Below are 23,759 nucleotides of genomic sequence, written 5' to 3'. Positions count from 1 at the left end.
TTCAGGTGGATCAACCAAAGTCCATACTTGGTTGGTGTACATGGATTCCATCTCGGATCTCATGGCTTCTAGCCATTTCTCGAAATCTGGTCTCATCACAGCTTCCTGATAGGTGGTAGGCTCATCCTCTATAAGCACAATGTCATCATGGTCAAACAAGAGAAATGAGTATCTCTCAGGCTGACGACGTACCCTATCAGACCTGCGAAGAGGTATGTCTACTTGAACTGGTTGTTGTTCCTCAACTCCTTGTGGAACAACATCATCCACAACACTTTGTGGTTCCAGTTCAATTTCCATCGAGGCATCAGTGCTATTGTTCGCATCTTGAACTTCTTCAAGATCGAACGTGCTCCCACTAGTCTTTCTAGAAACAAAATCCCTTTCTAGAAAGACCCCAGTCTTTGCCACAACTACCTTGTGCTGACTGGGAATGTAGAAGTAATATCCCTTAGTTTCCTTGGGATATCCGATGAAATAGCACTTGTCGGATTTGGGTCCTAACTTGTCTGAGACTTGACGTCTAATGTAAGCCTCACAACCCCAAATCCTCATGAAAGACACCTGGGCATCTCTCCCAGTCCATATCCTATATGGTGTCTTTATCACGGCCTTTGATGGAACTCGGTTGAGTATGAAAGCTGTCGTGTCTAGAGCATATCCCCATAGATATGTCGGAAGATCTGTGTGACTCATCATAGATCGTACCATATCTAATAAGGTACGATTTCTCCTTTCGGATACACCATTCCACTGTGGTGTTCCAGGAGGAGTGAGTTGAGATAAAATCCCACACTCAGCTAAGTAGTCATGAAACTCATGGCTTAAGTATTCACCACCTCGATCTGATCGAAGTACCTTAATACTCTTGCCAAGCTGGTTCTGTACTTCATTCTTGAATTCTTTGAAATTTTCAAAGGATTCAGACTTATGTGTCATCAAGTACACATAACCGTATCTACTAAAATCATCAGTAAATGTGATGAAGTATCTATAACCGCCTCTAGCAGCAACATTGAAAGGGCCACATACATCACTATGTATGAGTCCTAACAAATCAGTTGCTCTCTCGCTATGCCCACTAAAGGGGGTCTTGGTCATCTTGCCTCGTAGGCATGACTCGCATATCTCATATGATTCTAAATCAAATGAGTCCAGCAAACCATCCTTATGGAGCTGGGATAAGCGCTTGTCATTTATATGACATAAGCGACAGTGCCAGAGGTATGTTTGGTTCATGTCATTTGACTTGAACCTCTTGGTACTAATGTTATAGATAGGGCTCTCAAGGTCTAGAATATAGAGTCCGTTTATTAGTGGTGCACTACAATGGAACATATCTTTCAAATAAACAGAACAACATTTGTCTTTTATTATAAAAGAGTATCCTTTCTTGTCTAAACAAGAAACTGAAACTATGTTCTTAGTCAATGCAGGCACATAACAACAATCGTCTAACTCTAGTATAAGCCCAGAGGGCAGAGATAGAAAATAAATCCCTACAGCAACAGCAGCAACCCGTGCTCCATTGCCTACTCGTAGGTCTATCTCGCCCTTTGTCAATGCTCTGCTATTTCTCAGTGCTTGTACACTAGTACAAATGTGCGAAGCACATCCGGTATCTAATACCCACGACGAAGAAATAGAGGGGTTGACTTCTATAACATTTATACCTGAAGTAGAAATCTTATTTCTCTTCTTATTAAGATCTTCCAGGTATCCCGTGAAGTTCCTCCTCCAGTGCCCTGCTTGTCCTTGATATAGTTGACGAAGATGTGCAACCATATCGTAAGCACCCATCAACTCATGTTGCTTCTGAAGCTCAGAGTTCATGGTCGCGAGCATAAGACAAGACACATCTAATGCGTCATCTTGATGCTTCTTGTAAGCATCTCGGTTTGCTCGCGTGGCAGTGGCAGGAGGAGCCTCCGGAATGGGCTGCTCCAGAACGTACAGTTTACGTTCCTGAGTGAGAACAATTCTCAGGTTCCTGTACCAGTCCAGGAAATTTGCTCCGTTGAGCTTGTCCTTCTTAAGGACAGATCGCAGGGAGAAAATGTTCGTATTCGACGTCATGGCAATTCTACAACAAAAAATAAATGCAGAAATAAATATCATATTCTTAAAATCATTTAATTAGGCCTTTAATTAAATGATGCTCCCACTGAATTCTATAATTCTTGTGGGACAAGATCCACATCATACTAACCCTTGAGTTAGCTTTGACTAATACGCCCAAGGCTTAGCATGATCGGTAGGTAACGATTACCAATTACATCTCTATGCAACTCTTGTTTATAGAATCAATATCCGCATTTATATTAAAACTCGAGTTAGCTTTGGCTAATTCGCCCGAGAGTTAATATAGATGTGATATTGACCTATCTTTCCAACTATTGGAAGAATGCCTATAGTCGACTCGATCCAACCGAGTAACTATGAATACTCAATCTAATTGAGTTTGTATTCACCCATGCGTTGATAGACGGGACCAAGATTGTCCCTCCGTACCCTACCAAGATAATATGTATTGCTCTGCTTTGGCAGATTCAACAATACATGTGATCGAGGTAGTGATAGGTATCACGGCACGGTTAGGCATTTTAGAGTTGGTTCGATCTAGATCTAATCTAATCGAGAAGAATGCATCTTGTGCACGACTTAGATCTAATCTAATCGCAAGGGTGCATCATGTGCACGACTTAGATCTAATCTAATCGTTAAGGCACTAATTAATTAATTAATTATTAAACATGCATCAAATACAAAATAATTAATTAATTAATCTATTTGTGATTTAGTCATGGCCCTACTACGATCTTCTCAAGCCAATGATAAGATCGATTGGTCAACCTAGGGTCAACAGCTTCTCCAAGCACCTCCCTTTGACCACCTTGTGTTGCTCGTGCCCGCCTCGGAACTCCGTCTCGTGTGGACCCTCCACCGCTCCAATTTGTACATTACAATTTGAAACTCGAGTTACATTCGAGTCTAAATCTAATTTACAACAAGAAAATATGAGAAGGCACGACACGCAGGTCGTGAATATAATACAACACTCGCAAACACATAACGGCACACAGGCCGTATTATGAATTACAACACAACCAATCATATTGGGCTTTGGGCCATGACTATCACAAATTAATATATATAATTCAAAATTATATATTTTTCATAATTTTCTATAATTTTAAATTTAATTTTTACAATTTTACGAGTAAAATTTCCCGGCGGTCCCGTTTAGCGGTTTCGGGCGCAATCGCGGAACGGATCCCCTTGCGGGGCCCAGGGGCATCGCCCCTACCCGCGATCTAACCATCGCGAGGGTTCCTTTGCGATCCAACAGCACCTAAACCCGCTGTCCCAAAACGATTTGGGTCGAGACATTGCCGTTTCGGAAAAATCTTCCCGGCGGGTTCGTTTTTAGCGATTTCGGGTGCGATCGCGGAGCAAATCCCCTTGCGGGGTTAGGGGAAGTTCCCCTACCCACGATCTAACCATCGTGAGTTGCTCCTTTGCGATCTAATGGCACCCAAGCCCGCTGTCCCAAATGGATTTGGGGCAAAACGAAGCCGGTTTTGAAAGATCTTTCCGGTAGCCGAAGCCTACAAGTGCCGAGACACTTGTGCTTTGCTTCTACGGAAAAATTACCCATAAAATCATAAAAAACTAATTTTTACAGAAAATCACAGAAGGTTTTATTTTTCATAAAAATAAAAACAAACTCGTACAAGCCTTGCACGTGGCTCTGATACCACTGTTGGGTTTTTCGGGCCGCGAAAACCGCTTTTCGCGTCGCGGAAACCCCGAATCGCCCAAGCCACGGATCTCGTGCAAGGTAAAACCGAACGAAAATACGAGTACGAGTTTGAAAACTTTAATCTACAGTAGATCTACATAAGGATAAACCATTTATACCTTTGATGCGATGCCCTTCGCGTTCCCGCTCGTCCAAATGATGCCGGATCTCAAGACCGTCAAGCGCCGGTCCTCTAGAAGTATCCACACGGACACACTAGATGGAGATGACCAAAACCAAGGTGTGCTAGCACCTATGTGGTTCGGCCAAGGGAGGAGAGGGAGAGGGAGAGCTTGAGAGGGAGAAGGAGGAAGATGCACACAAGTGAATGAAAAATGAATTTCTTCACCCAAAAACCAAGTGGCCGGCCACATTTCAAAATTCACATTAATTGCATTAATTGCAATTAATATGAAACCATAAAATCACATTAATTGCATTAATTGCAATTAATATGAAACCATTAAGAGAGTGGCTTTGTAACTTCCATGAGGTGGCACCCATGATGATGTGGAACATCATTATTGGTCCACCTAATGCCAACTCACCAATGAGGTGGCAAAAAGGTCAAGTCAAAATTGACCTTTGGTCTTCCTTCTCAAGTCAAGTCAAACTTGACTCAATCTCTACCATGGTGGATCTAATCCAACCATTTGATTCGAGCCAACTTAATATAATGAATCTAATTCATTAAATTAAATTGATTCAATGAGTCAAAATCTAAATTAGACTCATTTAACACATGAATCAACTTGAGTCGAACTCAAGTTAGCCCAATTAGGATTACTCTTAATCCAATTTGATTCATCAAATGAATCTAATCCTCTTGGTTCATCATATGAACCTAATCTCCACCTAATTGTCCTAAGTGTGTGACCCTATAGGTTCTTGTAACGTTGGCAATGCCCTAAACCCATTTAGGAGCATAAGTAATGAGCGGTATCTAGCAACACATCATTACTACCCAAGTTACAAGAATGTCGAGATCCGACATCACCTTGTGACTACCAATTGTGACTACTCACAAAATAATGACAAGTGTCCTTCTATCCTAGACATCTAGATTGATCAATATGAGGCATAAACCGTGTCATCCTCTAATCAATCTAAATCTTGAACTCCAAGTTAGACTCACTCGATCAAATGAGCTCAACATCTAATGTTGACTCATTTGGGCATGGCCATGCGCTTAGTGGTCTCACTCTATCAAGAATAGCGATGTCGCTCCCGTCATATGGGAGGGATAGATCCCATCTACATCACTCACATCCCTCTGCATAATTCGTTACATACCCAGTAATCGCCTTTATAGTCCACCCAGTTACGGGTGACGTTTGACGAAACTAAAGTACATAACTCCTTATGTAGGGATCCATGGTGACTTCAGGTCTAAGGACTAATAGTCATACTAATAGCCACATAAAAAAGTATATGACACTCATATAACAATCCATGATACTTTCTCATGGCGGGTCATTCAATATACATTCTCTAATGCATACCCATGTGTCAGCTTGATATCTCTATATCCATGACTTGTGAGATCAAGTCATCGAGCTGACCTACATGCTAGTCTTATTGTATTAACATTGTCCCTGAATGCTAATACTCGACTAGGAATGATTTAGAGTAGTGTTCCCTATATCATCTCACTATCGATTCAACTAATCGATTGATATAGGTATGAACCTTCTACTCAAGGACGCTATTATACTTAGTCTATTTGGCACTAATATAAATAAGTATAATAACCAAACAAATGCCTTTATTAATATACAAGAATATGATATACATGAGTCCATACAATCATCAAATGATTGGCTCTAGGGCTCTAACTAACACAACCTCCTCTTTTTATAACTCTTACCGTCGGTTACAAAGAAAGAAAAAATAATAGAATTTTATTTATAAAAAATCTCTCTTTTATTTTTTATATCCCAATTCTATTGGGGTGGATTCGAGGCTTTATATAGAGGCTACAACAGGGACCTAGAGGAGGAATTGGTTTAGGCCTCCTGATGGGCTGGGCTTCCTGTGTTCGGCCCGAACACCCAACTCAAGTCCATCAATAAAAATTCATGCCACTAAAGGGTTATTATTGAACTACCGCACCAATCCTATATTACAATATGAGCTCCTTCTTATCATGAGTGTGTTAATCTCCCTGTTTTTAAGATATCATATGTCCGTTAATTAAATGAGTTATTGACAACTCAATTAATTAATATCTAATTCCAAGAGTAGTACCACTCAACTTTATTATCATACCAGACTAAGTCCACCTGCAGGGTTTACATAATAATCCTTATGAGCTCCTCAAGGGGGCATCATCAGCCTTAATAATTAGGACACAGATTTCTTCTATAATCAACAACACACCATATAAACAGTACTATTTCTCAACTCATCGGGCCTATTGATTTAACGAATAAATCTCACCCATTGATAAGTTAAAGAAATAAATACTAAGTATACGCGCTTGCTATTATATAGGGATTAAGAGGATGCACATCCATAATAACAGAGGTTCTGTTCTTTTATGTAGTCAGTATAAATCGAACAACCTCAAACGGTCCTGCTCAATACACACAGAGGAATTGCATCAATAAATGATACCTTGGATTTGCTCTTTAAAGCTCTCTATTGACTTGAGTTTCCTCCTTGACTCTTGACTGGAATCTTCCTCTTTGAGCATTGACTCCGATAGTGCCCCTTTTTCTTATATAAGAAACAAACAATGTGTTCCTTGCCTTTGTGTACTCTAGAGCCGACTACCTTTAGCTTCTCCTTGCCTTTGGGTGTCACTTGACCCCTCTCATTGGTCAACTTTGGATACTTACTTTTGTAGTGTCCTCTTTTTCTACACTCAAAGCATATAATATAATTTTTATTATTATAAATTAAAATTTTTATACCTTCATATATAGGGGTGGCACTTGTTCCTCTATTTGATTTTTTTTAATTTTTGGAGATAATTCTATCTTCCTCTTCATTTGACCCAGAGGTAGAAGCTTCTTTTTACTCCGGTGCCAACAAAAGATGCTCCCCCTCAATCCTTGAGGTGGAGGTTTCTTGAATTTCCTCCTCGAATATGAGCATCTCTTAACCTCCGAATCCTCATGCACATCAATCAAGGAGTACACTCCTTTACCTTTATCCTTGTGCTCTCTTGAGGATGGATCTTCTTCTTTTTGATCCAATGAGTCTTCCTCTTTGGATTCTTTTTGATTTAGTGCAATGGAGGGGGCTTCATGAATCTTTTCCAATTTGCTCCAAAACTCTTTGGCATCTTCGTATTCTCTAATTTTGTATATGATTGTGCTTGGCAATAAATTAACCAAAATTTTGGTTACCTTATCATTTGCCTCACACCTTTTGATTTGTTCTTTACTCCATTTGCTTTATTTTGCCTTTGCTATCCGTTAGAGCCTCAAATCCCTCCATTAGAGTAAATCATTGTTCTATCTCCATTATAAAGAAATTTTTTATCCTTCATTTCCAAAAATTGAAACTTGTCGATATGAATGGTGGATGCACCCTTGTGTTGAATCCGAATCCATCTCGGAAATCTCTCTTGGAGTTGATCTTCCTTTTGTTGAAGTCTTTGACTTGTTCAAATTAGGGCTTCAACTTCTTCTTCATTTAGCTCGTTGCCCTTTCCGGCGATGAGTCCAGTGAAGAGTGGCCTCACTCTGATATCACTTGTTGGGACACTTTGGAAGCTAGAGAGAGGGTTAATAACTCGCTCTCTTTGAATGATGATCTTTTGTAGCAGAATACTCGAAGCTAAGCCCCTCTAATACTAATAGGATTTACTTGGTATCCACCTCAAATGAGACGGCTAATCCAAGGACCTAGCCCTCTCTCACACATCCACTCTAAAAGAGCTCCTTCTCAGAAATAATCCGGAGGCAAAGAAGCCTCCTACAAGCTCACACATAGAAATACAAGAAGAAGAATAAGAAGAAGCTAATACAATAAGAAATCTAATAAGATTTATAGCAAATGAAACCCTAGCTTCTTTGTTCTTAATTGTAGACACCTCTTAATGAACTTATAAGTGTTGCAACACTTCACTCTAAGCCTCCAAGAACTGGTGTGAAGTCGTGTAAAACTTTGAGCAAGAACCTTAATGAAATAGTGCACATGTCAACCCTTTTGTAGGGCTCTTCGGACACCTTAATCGATTACCGCAATCACCACATTAGTAACCTACTTCAAACGGTTATATTTTTGAACGTTAAATGATTACCCTAATCGCTTAAGAAGGGTGTAATCGATTACCCTAATCGATTATGGCACTTTCTGTTTGATTACGAGAGAGTTGTAAGTCATTAAGCTTCTCTGCTTAATCTCTTATCGCAGCTTCTGTTTCAAATAGAAAGCTTCTTAAGCGATTGCTCCAATCGCTTAAGATGTGCCTAATCGATTAACCTGATTAACTAGGCACATCTCTGTGCTCTCATGAAAACTGGCTTTATCTATTACCATAATCGATTAAGCATATAGTAATCAATTACCCTAATCGATTACGACCCTTTTTGTTTCCTCACGGAGAGGTCCTTAAGGGATCACCTTGATCTCTTAAGGCCTACTGAATCGCTTACCCTAAATGATTCAGTAACCTTAGCTCCTGAACTCGAGTCCTAAGATTCCTTGCCCAACATCCGGTCAACCGTGACCTAGTGGGAGTTATTTGTGCCTAGCATCTAGTCAATCTTGACCTGTTAGAACTTACCAAGTATTCAGTCAATCCTTTGATCCACTTGGACTTTTCTCCTCGTACCAAGTGTCTGGTCAATTTTTGACCCACTTGGACCTTTCTACCCATGTCAAGTGTTTGATCAACCTTGACCCACTTGAACTTACCATCTCATGCTAAATGTCTAGTCTTCCATGACCCACTTGGACTTTCAAACACCAGGTGTTCAGTCAACCTTGAACCACCTAGATTTTCTTATGTCTGGCATCACTCACCAGGGTTTTTCACCACCTAGCTTCACGCACCAAGATTTCCCTTTGCTTAGCTTTACTCACTAGGACTTTTCATCTAGCTTCACTCACTAGGATTTTCTCATTGCCTAGCTTCACTCACTAGAGCTTTTCACCTGGCTTCACTCATTAGGATTTCTCATCACCTAACTTCACTTACTAGGATTTCTATATGCCTGGTTTCACTCACTAAGGCTTTTATCTAACTTCATCCATCAGGACTTTTCATCACTTAGCTTCACTCACTAGGATTTCCATCTGCCTAGCTTCACTCACTTGAACTTTTCATCACCAAGTGTCCGGTCAACACTGATCCACTTGGATTTTTATATTTTGCCAATCTTCCCGTTGGACTTGACCTTGCCTAACCTCTAATTAGACTTCCCAATCAAGTATCTGATCAACCTTGACCTACTTAACTCTTATTTACATCAACCTGATCAAACCTTGACCAGAGGGAAATTACACCAACAATCTCCCCAAAAGGATAATTACGCCTGTAATCTCTATATATTGTCAAACATCAAAACTTAAACATCACAAGTCAAGCTTGAGCCAACTCAATCTTAGTCAACCTGGTCAATCTTGACCTAGGAGAAATTGCACCAACAATCTTGAGCATAAAACTTTTGATTTAATTATCATATATCCACAACTCTGAAAGACTCCACCATATTTTGAGGATTTAAGGCATTACTAAGAATGAGCAATTCCATAGCATTATCACTAAAACACCCATTAATTTTTTGCAACTGTGAATCTATCAAAGCATAAAAGAAGTCTACCTAATAATGATGCTTAATGGTGAAATTGTCTTGACAAGGATGAGCTCGACCTTGACTATTAATATATGGAGCACTGAAATTAGGAATGCCAATATTTCAAAGTTCAAAAAAAAATTCACTTTTAAAAGCAAATCATCCCACTTGTTATTCCTCATCTGTTGAAGTAAATTTTTGATAGATAATTCAAGCTCCATTGCATTTATAATATCATGAGACTTACTTTGTAAAGCTCGACAAAGGATCTCTATGATCACCATAATCTATTTCATAAGATGCAAGATGAATACAAAATCAAAAGAAATCATTTCATCATAAAGAAATGTTGCATCTGCTCATTGACAAGGAATCTCATCCTCCATAACTTTTAACAATACTGTACATAATGTACTAAGTATCTTAACTAGGCCTGTCAAAAATCTCAAATGAGAACTCCAGCATATATCAACAAGTCATTGTAAATTACATATTTGATTAAGTTCACACCATGTCTTGAGTTCATTAATAGTAATCAAATGTACAATGTCATCTACATGAGCATTCTTCAATCATCATTATGCTTAAATAAAGAACCAATAATATTAATTATAAAAGTTAATCTATCCAAAAATTGATGAATAGATGTCACATTTTTTTATGTTGCAACTAAAGTCAATTGTCATTAATGAGCACAATAATGAATATAATAAACATTTATACAATCTTTTATAATCAAAGCTTGCAATCCATTAAACTCACCCCTCATATTACAAGAACCATTGTAGCCTTGGCCTGTAATATTTTGAATATCCAAATTATAGTGAGCCGAAACAGAATATATATCATCCTTTAAAGTCAAAGTCGTAGTATCAAATACATGAATAAGCTAAAAAAAATATTCTTGAATGAATCCATTAGTATCCACGAACCTCAATACTATAGACATTTACTCTCATTTTGACTCATCTTGGGCTTCATCAACAATTATGTAATACTTGGCAACTCAAATTTCTTCATGAATTGCATTTTTCACTCTCACTGAAAGCACATGAAGTATTTGTTTTCGAATATCATGACTTGTATACTTGACATTTTTGGAGCTTTTGTAACCTTTGAAAGTTGTCATTGTACATTGTTAGCACATTAAAAAATTCAAGAAAATTGCGACAATTAGATGAACTAGATTTCTCATCATGGCCTCTAAATGGAATTCTATGAAGTTCAAGAAACAATACCACATGTATGTGATTCTTTAACTGAAGATGATTAGTTGTGAGTTGTTTAACATTAAAATTGTTGAAACTCCTTGATATATGTTGTGGTTGGTTCATCAAATCCTCACATGCCTTTTCAGCATTACGATGGGATGGAGATACTTTATCTTTTCCTATATGGCCTAGGAAAGCATAAGCTTTTCCATTTTAAACTTTCTTCAAATTATCAAATCCATCAATAGTAAATGTAGCTTGATTCAAGCATCATGATGGCTTATTGAAAATAAAACATAGAAAGCAATATGTTTTATCATTAGCTAGTGAATACTCCAACCAAGGAAATAGTTCATACCAAGTAGACTAAAATCTTCGAGTTTGCTTAATATTTTTATTTAATAGATATTCTTGAAGAAATAGGTTGATATGCCTTTAAATTCAAATAGACTCGATGAATCTCCTCTGATTGGTTAAGATGATATTCCTAAATTTGTTGATGCAATCCTAGATTACGCTCTAAAGAATTAAAATCAACCTCTTCAGTTTCTGTATTTTTGAATCTTTTGTTGGTGCTGGGAGCACTAGATAATTGAACCTGATTTTGATGTTGACAAAAGTTCAAACTTAAGACTTATTGTTATTCTAATAAGCTTAACTAAGTGTGCAAGAAAGTCCTAGTTAAGGCTGGGTAGGGAAGTCATGGTTAAGTGAACTAGGCAAAAGTCTTGACAGATCAAAGATGTTGGACAGAAATCCTAAGGGTCAAGGACACTAGGTTGGAAGACCTGGGGGTTGTGGATACCAAGAAGATGAAGGCGCTGGAATTCCGTTCTGTTTAAATTTCCCTATACAAAAATTGTACAAGTACAGAACTATTCCTAGCAACCTGCATGTTCGATCAAACAACTGTTTGATCAATCAAGCAAGTTCTTAATTGATCAAACCACACCTTGATCGAAGTACAAGATCGCTGGCCTCTTGTGTTGGTATTCAAAATCGACACGCAGAAAACTAAACTAATTACACAGCAGAATTAAAGAACTAGTTGTATCTTTCTTCGTATCTAAAGACCTCTTGATCTTCTGCTGTATTCCTCTCCTCTTCTTGGACGTTGTGTGAGCGATGATCTACCAAGATAAAACCACCCTTCTTCTCTTCTCTTCCAAACCGCCGGCCACCAAGGGGAGATGCTCTAGGATGGGGTGCCTTCTCTTCTTCTTCCTCTTCTTCAAGCCACCGCCCACAAGGAGGAGGAGGGGGGTGCCGGCCACAAGGAAGGAGGGGGGCACTGGCCATAAGGAAGGAGGAGGAAAGGGGGGCGCCGGCCACAAGGAGGAGGGGAAGAATTGTGTCACCGGCCCTGAGCAAAGGTGAGAAGAGAATTGTGTGTTAAGTTTAGGGGGCACCACCTCCCCTTTTTATAACCCTTGCTGTTAGTTATAAAGAAAGAAAAATAACAGAATTCTGTTTAGAAAAAATCTCCCTTTGATTTTTTATATCCAAATTCTGTTTAGAAAAAATCTCCCTTTTATTTTTTATATCTGAATTTTGTTTAGAAAAAATCTCCCTTTGATTTTTTACATCCAAATTCTGTTGGGCGGATTTGAGGCTTTACATAGAAGCTACAACAGGGACCTAGAGGAGGAATTGATTTAGGCCTCCTAATGGGTTTGGGCTTCCTATGTTCGGCCTGAACACCCAACTCAAGTTCATCAATAATAACTCATACCACTAAAGAGTTATTATTGAACTACGGCATGAATCTCATATTACAATATGGGCTCCTTATCATGAGTGTGTTAATCTCCCTATGTTTAAGATATCGTATGTCCGTTAATTAATTGAGTTACTGATAACCCAATTAATTAACATCTGATTCCAAGAGTAGAATCACTCAACTTTATTATCATGCCAGACTAAGTCCACCTGTAGGGTTTATATGATAATCCTTATGAGCTCCTCAAGGGGACATCATCAGCCTAAATAATTAGGACACATATTCCTTCTATAATCAACAACACACCATATAAATAGTACTATTTCCCAACTCATCAGGCCTATTGATTTAATGAATAAATCTCACCCATTGATAAGTTAAAGAAATAAATACTAAGTATACGTGCTTGTTATTATATAGGGATTAAGAGGACGCACACCCATAATAACAGAGGTTCTGTTCTTTTATGTAGTCAGTATAAATTGAACAACCTCAAATGGTCCTGCTCAATACACACATAGTGTACTAGTATAATTTTATAGTCAAGACAAACTAATATCAAATTACACTACAATCATTCCAATGGTTTGTCCCAATCCATCTTGGTTGTGAGCTATTATTTATAATTTATAAGGAACCGATAACATGATCTTCTGTGTGGCACCACACACCATGTTATCTATAATATAAATTAAATAGACAACTGCATTTTAAAATACTTCAAACCAAATGTTCATACAAAAGCTAGGCTTATAGTATACATCCCAACAATCTCCCACTTATACTAAAAGACTATGCTGCTATAAATGCTGCATACATCTGATTCCTATCCCCTCAACATGCTTACCAAAAGCTCTCACCGGAAGGACCTTAGTGAAAGGATCTACCAGGTTATCTGTTTATGTAATCTTGGCGACAACAACCTCTCCTCATTTTACGATATCTCGTATCAGGTGGTACTTGCGCTCAATGTGTTTACTTGCCTTATGGGCTCGTGGTTCCTTTGAGTTTTCTACTGCACCACTGTTGTCATAATAAATTGTGATAACTTTAGGTAAACCAGGAATCACATCTAAGTCCATCAAGAAGTTTCTGAGCCATACAGCTTCTTTGGCTACCTCAGAGGCTGCCACATACTCAGCTTCCATGGTGGAGTCTGAAACGCATTTCTGCTTAACACTCCTCCATGCTATGGTTCCTCCTTCTAAAGTAAACACATACCCCGAAGTTGATTTACTACTGTCCCTATCTGATTAGAAGTTCGAATCCGTGTGACCCACAGGGAGAAAATCATCTGCCTGGTAAACAAGCATATAATTTCTAGTCCTTTTCAGGTACTTTAATATATGCTTTACGATAGTCCAATGTCCCAATCCTGGGTTACTTTGATATCTGCTAACCATGCTCACGGCAAAATAGATATCCGATCTCATACATAGCATCGCATACATTAGGGTTCCTACAGCCGAAGCATAAGGAACTGTCTTCATCTCCTCTATCTCCTTTGATGTCTTAGGACACATCTCTTTAGATAAAGGTACTCCATGCCTAAAAGGTAGAAAACCTTTCTTGGAGTTTTGTATGCTAAAACGAGCTAGGATAATATCAATGTATGAAGCTTGGGATAAGCATAACATCCTTTTCTTGCGATCCATTATTACTTTGATCCCAAAAATATGTCCACATTCTCCCAAGTCCTTCATATCAAACTGCTTGGATATCCATACCCTTACGTCTGACAACACTTTGACATTGTTGTCAATGAGCAAAATGTCATCTACATATAGTACAAGAAATACCACCATATTTCTGTCACTTTTCTTGTATACACAAGACTCATCGAGGCACTAAATGAATCCATGAGATGGATCACTTCATTAAACCGGATGTTCCAAGATCTCGAAGTTTGCTTCAGTCCATAAATTGACCGATTGAGCTTACATACAAGATGCTCTTTGCCCTTCACAATGAATCCCTATGGTTGCTTCATAGGAATGTTTTCTTCAAGACTTCCGTTAAGGAAAACTGTCTTGACATCCATTTGTCAAACCTCATAATTCATATGAGTAGCAATAGATAAAAGAATCCGGATAGACTTAAGCATGGATACCGATGAAAAAGTTTCCACATAATCAATTCCCTCTTTCTGAGTATACCCCTTCACAACAAGCCTCGCTTTAAAGGTTTCCACCTTCCCATCTATTCCTCTTTTCCTTTTGTAGGCTCATTTACATCCAATGACTTTTACACCATTTGATGGTTCTACAAGCTCCCAAACCTGATTAGAATGCATAGATTCTATTTCAGAGTTCATTGCACTTTGCCAAGATGTTGCATCTTTATCTTGGAGTGTTTCATCATATGTCCAGGGATTAGGTTCATGTTCACCAGGGATCAAGTCCAAAGACTCTCCCAAAAACATGAATCTATCAGGTTGCCTAACAACCCTCCCACTATGACGAGGTACTACCTGTAATTGTGCATCATTTGTGACATGTGTTGCAGTTACTTGTGGTATCTCATCTTGTACCGTTGGTACTAAAGTAGAAGTGTCCTCTCTTATTTCCTCAAGAACAATTTTACTCATGGGCTTCTGGTTCATTACATAGTCCTCTTCCAAAAATCGGGCATTGGTGCTAACAATGTCCTTCTGATCTTTAGGACTATAAAACAAACTACCTTTCGTTCCTCTAGGATATCTCACGAACAAGCGAACTTCTGTACATGATTCCAACTTATCAGCATCTCCCTTCAGTACATGTGCTGGACTACCCCAAATCCGAATGTGTTTCAAACTAGGCTTACGCCCATTCCATAATTTTGTGGGAGTAGAGAGTACTTATTTAGAAGGTACCAAGTTCAGAATGTACGCCGTCGTTTCCAGAGCATATCCCCAAAACGAATTTGGTAATTCTGAATAACTCATCATTGATCTAACCATTTCCATAAGAGTCTTATTCCTTCATTCCGCCACACCATTCTGTTGGGGTGTACCAAGTGCAAACAATTTGGATTGAATCCCGGCCTCTAATAAGTAACTCCTAAACTCTCTTAAGAGGTACTATGCACCATGATCAGACCATAGTGTCTTGATACTTTTACCATGACGTTTCTTCACATCAGCCTTGTACTCTTTGAACTTATCAAAACACTCAGACTTGCGGCACATCAAGTAAATATACCCATATTTCAAATAGTCGTCTATAAAAGAGACAAAATATTCGAAACCACCTCTTGCCTAGATAGTCATAGGCCCACACAAATCAGAATAAACCAATTCTAACACTTCTTTGTCTCTATACCCCTTTGCCTTAAAAGGCCTATTGGTCATTTTTCCTTCCAAGCAAGACTCGCGGGTCGGAAAGTTTTCTACCACCAATGAACTCAAAGGTCCATCGGCTATTAACTTTTGAATCCTACTCAAGTTAATATGACCCAACCTTAGATGCCAAAGATATATTTGGTTTATTTCCGAAGGTTGCTTTCTCTTATTAGAATTAGAAGATGTGTTATTAATTTTCATTTATTACATCGTGGGAGTTATTGGATTAAGAGTATACAAATTGTCAACCAACATATCAGAACAGATAACCACTCTATTATTCTTAACAACCACTTTTCCATCAAAAGAAACAGAATATCCATTCATAAATAATTTAGAAACTGAAATCAAGTTCTTTCTAAAACATGGTACATAAAGATAATTTCTCAAAATCAAAGCTTTATTCCTATCAAAAGATAAATAAACATCTCCCATTGCAACAGTCGCCACTCTCGTAACATTGCCCATGTAGACGGTGATCTCCCCTTTATATAGTCGTCGAGTTTCCTGGAACCCCTGCAATGAATTGCAGACATGATCAGTGGCTCCTGTATCTACACATCAGGTATTGGTAGATAACACCACTAAATATGTTTCAACAACTAATGAATAAGATATACCTCTATTGTTCTCCTTTCAGCGAGGGCAGTCCACCTTCCAATGTCCAGACTGCTTGCATGTGAAGCACTTGCCTTTCGGCTTCTTCACACCTACCTGCAGTCCAGCCCCTTGAGGTCAAATCACTTTTTTTGTCGAACCAACTTATTTCTTCTTCTTCTTTTTGTCTTTCGGCTTAGAAGCAGAAACGTTTTCATCAATGTGAGCTTGAGAAATTTGACGAAATAGCCCTTCTGCCGCTTGGAGTTCTGTCAGAATTTCCTCCGACGAATAAACCCTTTTGTTCATGTTGTAATTCAGGCGGAACTTCTTAAAACTCTTGGGTAGCATTTGGAGAATGATATCGACCTGGGTTTCCCCATCGATTCCAGCTCCAAGGACTTCCATCTCATTTAAATGAGCCATCATCTTGAGGATATGATCCCTCACGGGTGTCCCCTCAGTCATGGTGGTCGTCATTAAGTTTCTCATGGCCTCCTGCCTGGCAACCTGATTCTGGTGTCCGAAGAGTTCCTTGAGATTGAGCATCATGTCATAGGTAGTGGATACGGCCTGAAGCTGATGTTGCAGCACATTTGACATAGAAGCCAAAATGTAACACGACACCATCTCATCTGCCTTGACCTCTCTTTCTCCTCTTCACTAGAATCCTTATTAGGCATGCTAGGACAGACCTCAAGAAGTATGAACTTATATTCTGCAGCAGTTAAGATAATGTCCAAGTTTCATTTCCAATCAATATAATTTGGACCAGTAAGTTTATTTTCTTTTAAAATAACAGCAAGAGCATTGAAAGTCATTTTGAAATCCTGAGAATCACAAAATAAAATATTTGATCAAAACTTTAGAATTTAAAATAACATTGATTCCTCAAACAATATAATTTAAAATCACCAACACCTCAAAACACTGTGAATTTCGTGTGCCACGATAGTGTGGATGTATACTAATTCAAACATTTGTAAGAGGAGGTTTTACCCATTAATTTTATTATCTTGTCAACCTAACTTTATGACAAATAAAATTAATAGTTGGTTCATCTTTGGCCACACAAATAATAGCAGTGACTCCGATAGTGAGGATACTATTAAATGCGCCTAAGTGTATACCATTACTTGATACTTAGTCCATTAATTAGAATTGTGCCCTTTCAGATAGAGAAGATCACATATAGCTAAATAATTTTTTTTGGTGTGGAAAGCATCCGATGATCGAACCAGTGTTTTGATAATGGCAAAGGGTTCAAAGTTAAGTTGGTTTGTGATCTAACAGTTTGAATGAGCTTGCAGGAAAGTCCTAAGTGTACTTAGGCAAAAGTCCTAGTTGCGGTTAGGCAGGTGGAAAACCCTAGGGGGTGGTAACCCTAGGTCATAGGGGGTAGTAACCCTATGCGGAAAGTCTTGGTGGGTCGAGGGCTTCAGGCAAAAGTCCTAGGGGGTGGTAACCCTAGGTGGAAAGTCCTAGTGTCGCAAACCAGGTGGAAGACTGGATTGGTCGGGGAGCGGGCGTCCAGCAGAAAGTTCGGAAGCATCGAGCGCCAAGCAAAAGTCCAGTCGGTCTGGAGGACCGAACTGGCAAAATGTAACTTCTCCTGAGTGGAGTAGGTGAGGACGCGTTCCCCGGAAGAGGGAACAGTATGCGTCGGTTCGACCTAGCATTTCCGGTCAGAAATCCGAAGTCAGAATCGGACAGTCCGAAGACTGTCAAACTATGTACTTATATATCTGTTATATTCTAACTCTGTTTTGCAGGAGAACATTTCTAACAAATTCTGTGCAGGGTCAAAATTGACTGGGATCGGTCGACCGAACCGGGTTATCAGTCGACCGAACCCCCAATGCAGCTGATTGGACTTCTAGCGAGTGGACCGGGCTCGACCAGGGGATCGGTCGACCGAACCATGTTTTCGGTCGACCGAACTAGGGATAACTCTTGACCAGATCGAAGCGGAGCGAGCGGATCGGGTGGATCGGATAGGAGGAGACCGCCTGATCGGTCGACCGAACGCGGGGATCGGTTGACCGATCCACCTCGGGTCAAAGCTGATCCCGAACTTCGAGGATCTGGATCAGATCCATAAAAGCTATAAAAGGGACCTCGAGTTGTAGCTTCAATACAGACTTCGAACAGAACTTCCTGCGCACTTATACGCTGCTCCAAACGCTCAAACAGTGCTCTGCCACTCTGACATCTGACGACTGCCGTCTTCAACATTTGTATTGTCAGTATTGTAAATTCTTTATTTATGTTCTTATATTCGAAAGTTGTAAAAGATTTACGATATTATAGTTGTTGCCCACCGAAAGCGATCAACGATCGCGGGCCTTGGAGTAGGAGTCGCCCTAGACTCCGAACCAAGTAAACACCTGGTGTCTTCTGTGTGGTTGCTTTACTTATTTCTGCTGCTTTACTCTTAAACATATTTCAAATCTGAAGCGAATTAGCCACGAGCGCTATTCACCCCCCCCCTCTAGCGCAGTCTCGATCCAACAATTGGTATTAGAGCGGGGTCGCTTCGGTTTGGTACAACCACCAATCAATTATTTTTTTTTGTGGTCATTTTCAGTTTTACGGAGTCAATTAGAATTAGCTTAATAGCTACATTCTAATTCTTTTTACGAATCAGTTTTTGCTCGAAATTGGTGCAACACCACTCGAGCTCGTTATTTTAACTATATTCCCGCACTACTAATCCAAGACCTAGTCTTGGGACATCTCGTTCTATTCTATACTTGCATATTAACTAAATGGCCTAGCAAGAAGGATACAACACCGTTCATCCCCCGCTCTTCACCGGAGAAGATTTTGGGTACTGGAAGGGACGAATGGAAAATTTCCTAAAGATCCAGTTCGAGATGTGGATGATCGTCAAGACTGGATTCCAACTGCCAACAGACGAAGACGGCAAGCCTACACCCTGCGAGAACTGGGAACCAGCTCTAATCAAGAAGGTGGAAGCCAATGTCAGAGCGACCTGCACCCTCCAGTGTGGACTAACCAAGGAGGAGAGTTGGTCCGTTTTCAACCGCAAAAGAGCTATGGGAGAAGCTGATTGAACTACACGAGGGCACCTCCGATACCAAGGTAAGCAAGAGAGATTTATTGTTTAATAAATTATATAATATCAAAATACAGGAAGGAGAGAAAGCAAGTCAACTCCACGCACGTATTCAAGATATTCTCAACTCCCTCCACACGATCGGGCAAAAGGTTGAGAACAGAGATATAATAAGGTATGCTCTCAACACGTTTCTGCGGAGTACATTGTGGGCATCAATGGTAGATGCCTACAAAGTCTCCAAGGATTTATCTTCTATAAAATTAGATGAGTTATTCTCTGAGTTTGAATTACATGAGCAGACTAATGCACAGCCAACCGAGAAGGGCATTACTTTGGTTGTAGGTACAAGCAGAACACGCAAACCAAGACCAAGGCGTAGAACCAAACTAGAATCAGATGAAGAACTTGACTCAGACGATGAAGACGATGAGCTAACGGTTGAACTTGTCAACCTTGTAAAGAAGCTCTACAAGAAGAAGAAAGGGTTCAACAAGAAGGACCTCAAGAAGGTAGTTCAATCCAAGGAAGCCTAATCAAGTTCGAAGGTAAAATTTGAAGTGACGTGTTATAGCTGCAACCAGAAGGGACACATCAAGGCCAATTGTCCCAACCAAAAGGAGGTAAAGAAACAAAGAAAGAAAAAGGTCTTGAAGGAAATATTCGAAGAATCTTCCTCTGAAGACGACGATGACGAACTCGATCAGACGAGTCTTCTTGCACTGATGGCCCGGGACCAGATCAATGTGTCCAAGAGTGAGAGCGAATCGGAAGATGAATCGGAAAGAAGCCACGGATCCATATCCGTTTTCGAAGGGCCTGACCCCACTGTAAGTATTCCGCGTCTAAACAATTTGGTTAATTATTTATTACGTAAATTAGCAAAATCCAATATTCGGGTCAAGTCACTTCTAAAGGAGGTAGCATCTCTTAAAGAAGTGACTAACTCCAAACCCTTACCTGACCCAGTTCAGATTGGAAATTCAACTCAAGTCCAAAAGCTTGAAGAAGAAAATTCTAGTCTGAAAACTCAGGTCAAGGATTTGAAGAAGACCTTGAAACGGTTTTCTTTGGGATCCAAGAACCTTGATCTAATTCTTGGGATACAAAGAGCCGTTTACAACATATCTGGATTAGGTTTTAAGACCAAAAAGAAATATCGATCCTATCTAACCTTAGTCAACAGACCAAATAGTAAGACAGTCCAAGCATGGGTACCCAAGTCCAACTTAGTTAATCAAGTTGGACTTGGTCAATATTGGGTTCTCAAGGATCAAGTACATTACCTTGATAGACCATATCGAGGCGATGATCCAGGGGGAGACAAAAGAAAAACTGTATTAATAAACAGATAAATCATTAAAAGAACATAATTAAATTAAAATTAAAAACTTAAATCTAATCTATAAATTAAGTAAAAATATAAAATTATCAATAATATAGGTGGAGGCTCCAGAATAGCTGGCACCTCTAAAACTAACCTACCCGGCAGGGTAATCCAAACCAAGCTACCCGGCAGGGTAATTAGAACTAATTAGAAAGGGAACAAGTTTAACTGGACCTATGGTACTGGTGAAATTTTGGATGATAGTATGTTAGGGAAACTTAGTTTATGCATGTCTTGGAAGATATGGCTTCGACCTGGTGCATTTGGCTAAGTGGAACTAACCGAAGCTACCCTTTATGGATCCTAATCAGTTAGACCAAGGTTTTGTATTAAGTTCAGTAGATAGGACTATTTGGAAAACCTCGAAGGCATGATTACTTTAATGATGTCCAAGTGACTCACCATAGCCCAGAAGATTATCCGAAGACTACCTATTTGTTGAAGCCAAAGCTAAACCTGAATCTAACAAAAAATTAAACCAAACCCAATAATTGAACCTAATTCATCTCACAATATTAAAGGATTCCCTGATTTGAAATTTAGATCGGGTGAGACGACTAAGAATAAAATCATATTAAATTAACAAAATCAAATCAAATTAAATTAATAAAATCCAATCAAATTAAAATTAAATAAAAAAATTCTTTTTCAAACTTATTTTAAAAATTCTATTAAAAAACTTATTTTAAAAATTCTTTTAAAAACTTATTTTAAAAAAATTCTTTTCAAAACTTATTTTAAAAATTCTTTTAAAAAAAACTTATTTAAAAATGTTTACAAAACTTATTTTAAAAATTCTTTTAAAAAACTTATTTTAAAAACATATTTTAAAAATTCTTTTAAAAAAATATTTTAAAAAAACTTATTTAAAAATATTTTAAAAACATATTTTAAAAATTCCATTAAAACATATATAAAAAATTCTTTTAAAAAAAATATATTAAAAAATATTTAAAAAACTTATTTAAAAAATTCTTTTAAAACATATTTTAAAAATTCTTTTAAAAAACTCATTTAAAAATTTTTTTAAAAAACTTATTTTTAAAATTCATTTAAAACTTATTTTAAAAATTCTTTTAAAAATTTATTTTAAAAATATTTTAAAAATTATTTTAAAGATTCTTTTAAAACTTATTTTAAAAATTCTTTTAAAAATTATTTTAAATTTTTTTTTAAAAACATATTTTAAAAATTCTTTTAAAAAACTTATTTAAAAATATTTTTAAAACTTATTTTAAAAATTCTTTTAAAACATATTTTAAAAATTCTTTTAAAACATATTTTAAAAATTCTTTTAAGAAAGCATATTTCAAATTATTTTAAACCTTATTTTAAAAATTCTTTTAAAACTTATTTTAAAAATTCTTTTAAAAACTTTTTTTAAAAATTATTTTAAAAACTTATTTTAAAAATTCGTTTAAAAAACTTATTTAAAAATTCTTTTAAAAAACATATTTTAAAAATTCTATTAAAAATTTGTTTTGAAATTTTTTTAAAAAACTTATTTTAAAAATTCTTTTAAAAAAACTTATTTAAAAATATTTTAAAATTTTATTTTAAAAATTCTTTTGAAACTTATTTTAAAACTTATTTTAAAAATTCTTTTAAAGAACTTATTTAAAAATATTTTTAAAACTTATTTTAAATATTCTTTTAAAACTTATTTTAAAAACTCTTTTTAAAAACTTATTTTAAAATTCTTTTAAAAACTTATTTTAAAAATTCATTTAAAAACTTATTTTAAAAATTCTTTTAAAACTTATTTTAAAAATTCTTTTAAAGTACTTATTTAAAAATATTTTAAAAACTTATTTTAAAAATTCTTTTAAAACTTATTTTAAAAATTCTTTTTAAAAACTTATTTTAAGATTCTTTTAAAAACTTATTTTTAAAACTCTTTTAAAACTTATTTTAAAAATTCTTATAAACTTATTTTAAAAATTCTTTAAAAAATTATTTTAAAAATTCTTTTAAAAAAACATATTTTAAAAATTCTTTTAAAAAACTTATTTTAAAAATTATTTTAAAAAAAAATTATTTAAAAAAATTTTAAATACTTCTTTTAATAATTCTTTTAAAAAACTTATTTTAAAAAAAACTTATTTAAAAATATTTTTAAAACTTATTTTAAAAAGTCTTTTAAAAAACTTATTTAAAAAACTTATTTAGAAAATTCTTTTAAAAACTTATTTTAAAAATTCTTTTAAAAAAACTTATTTTAAAAATTCTTTTTAAAAAACTTATTTAAAAAATATTTTGAAAACTTATTTTAAAAATTCTTTTAAAAAAACTTATTTTAAAAATTCTTTTAAAAAAATTATTTAAAAATATTTTTAAAACTTATTTAAATTTTTTTTTGAAAAAAAAGTTATTTAAAATTTTTTTAAAAACTTATTTTAAAAATTCTTTTAAAAAAACTTATTTAAAAATATTTCAAACTTGTTTAAAAATTCTTTTAAAAACTTATTTTAAAAATTCTTATAAAAAAAACTTATTTAAAATTTCTTTTAAAAACTTATTTAAAAATATTTCAAACTTATTTAAAAATGTTTTTAAAACTTATTTAAAAATATTTTTAAAAAACTTATTTTTAAATCTTTTAACTTATTTAAAATGTTTTAAAAACTTATATAAAAATAAATTAAATTAAAATTAAATCACTTAAAGTTTCTTAAAATGAATTAACGTAAAGCAGAAAGACTACCAAGCAGAAAGCAACACCGTGTTGCCCTATCTACCACTGAAGCTAAATACATAGCTCTAGGAGAATGTGCATCTCAATTATTATGGATGATGCATACCCTAAAAGACTACCAATTAGAATATCAAAATACTAAAATCTTAATTGACAACATAAGTTTAATCAATTTAACCAAAAACTCAATTCACCA

This window comes from Zingiber officinale, chromosome 10A (assembly GCF_018446385.1).
Source record: "Zingiber officinale cultivar Zhangliang chromosome 10A, Zo_v1.1, whole genome shotgun sequence".
NCBI classification, from domain to species: domain Eukaryota; kingdom Viridiplantae; phylum Streptophyta; class Magnoliopsida; order Zingiberales; family Zingiberaceae; genus Zingiber; species Zingiber officinale.
This window is presented reverse-complemented; position numbering follows the sequence as displayed.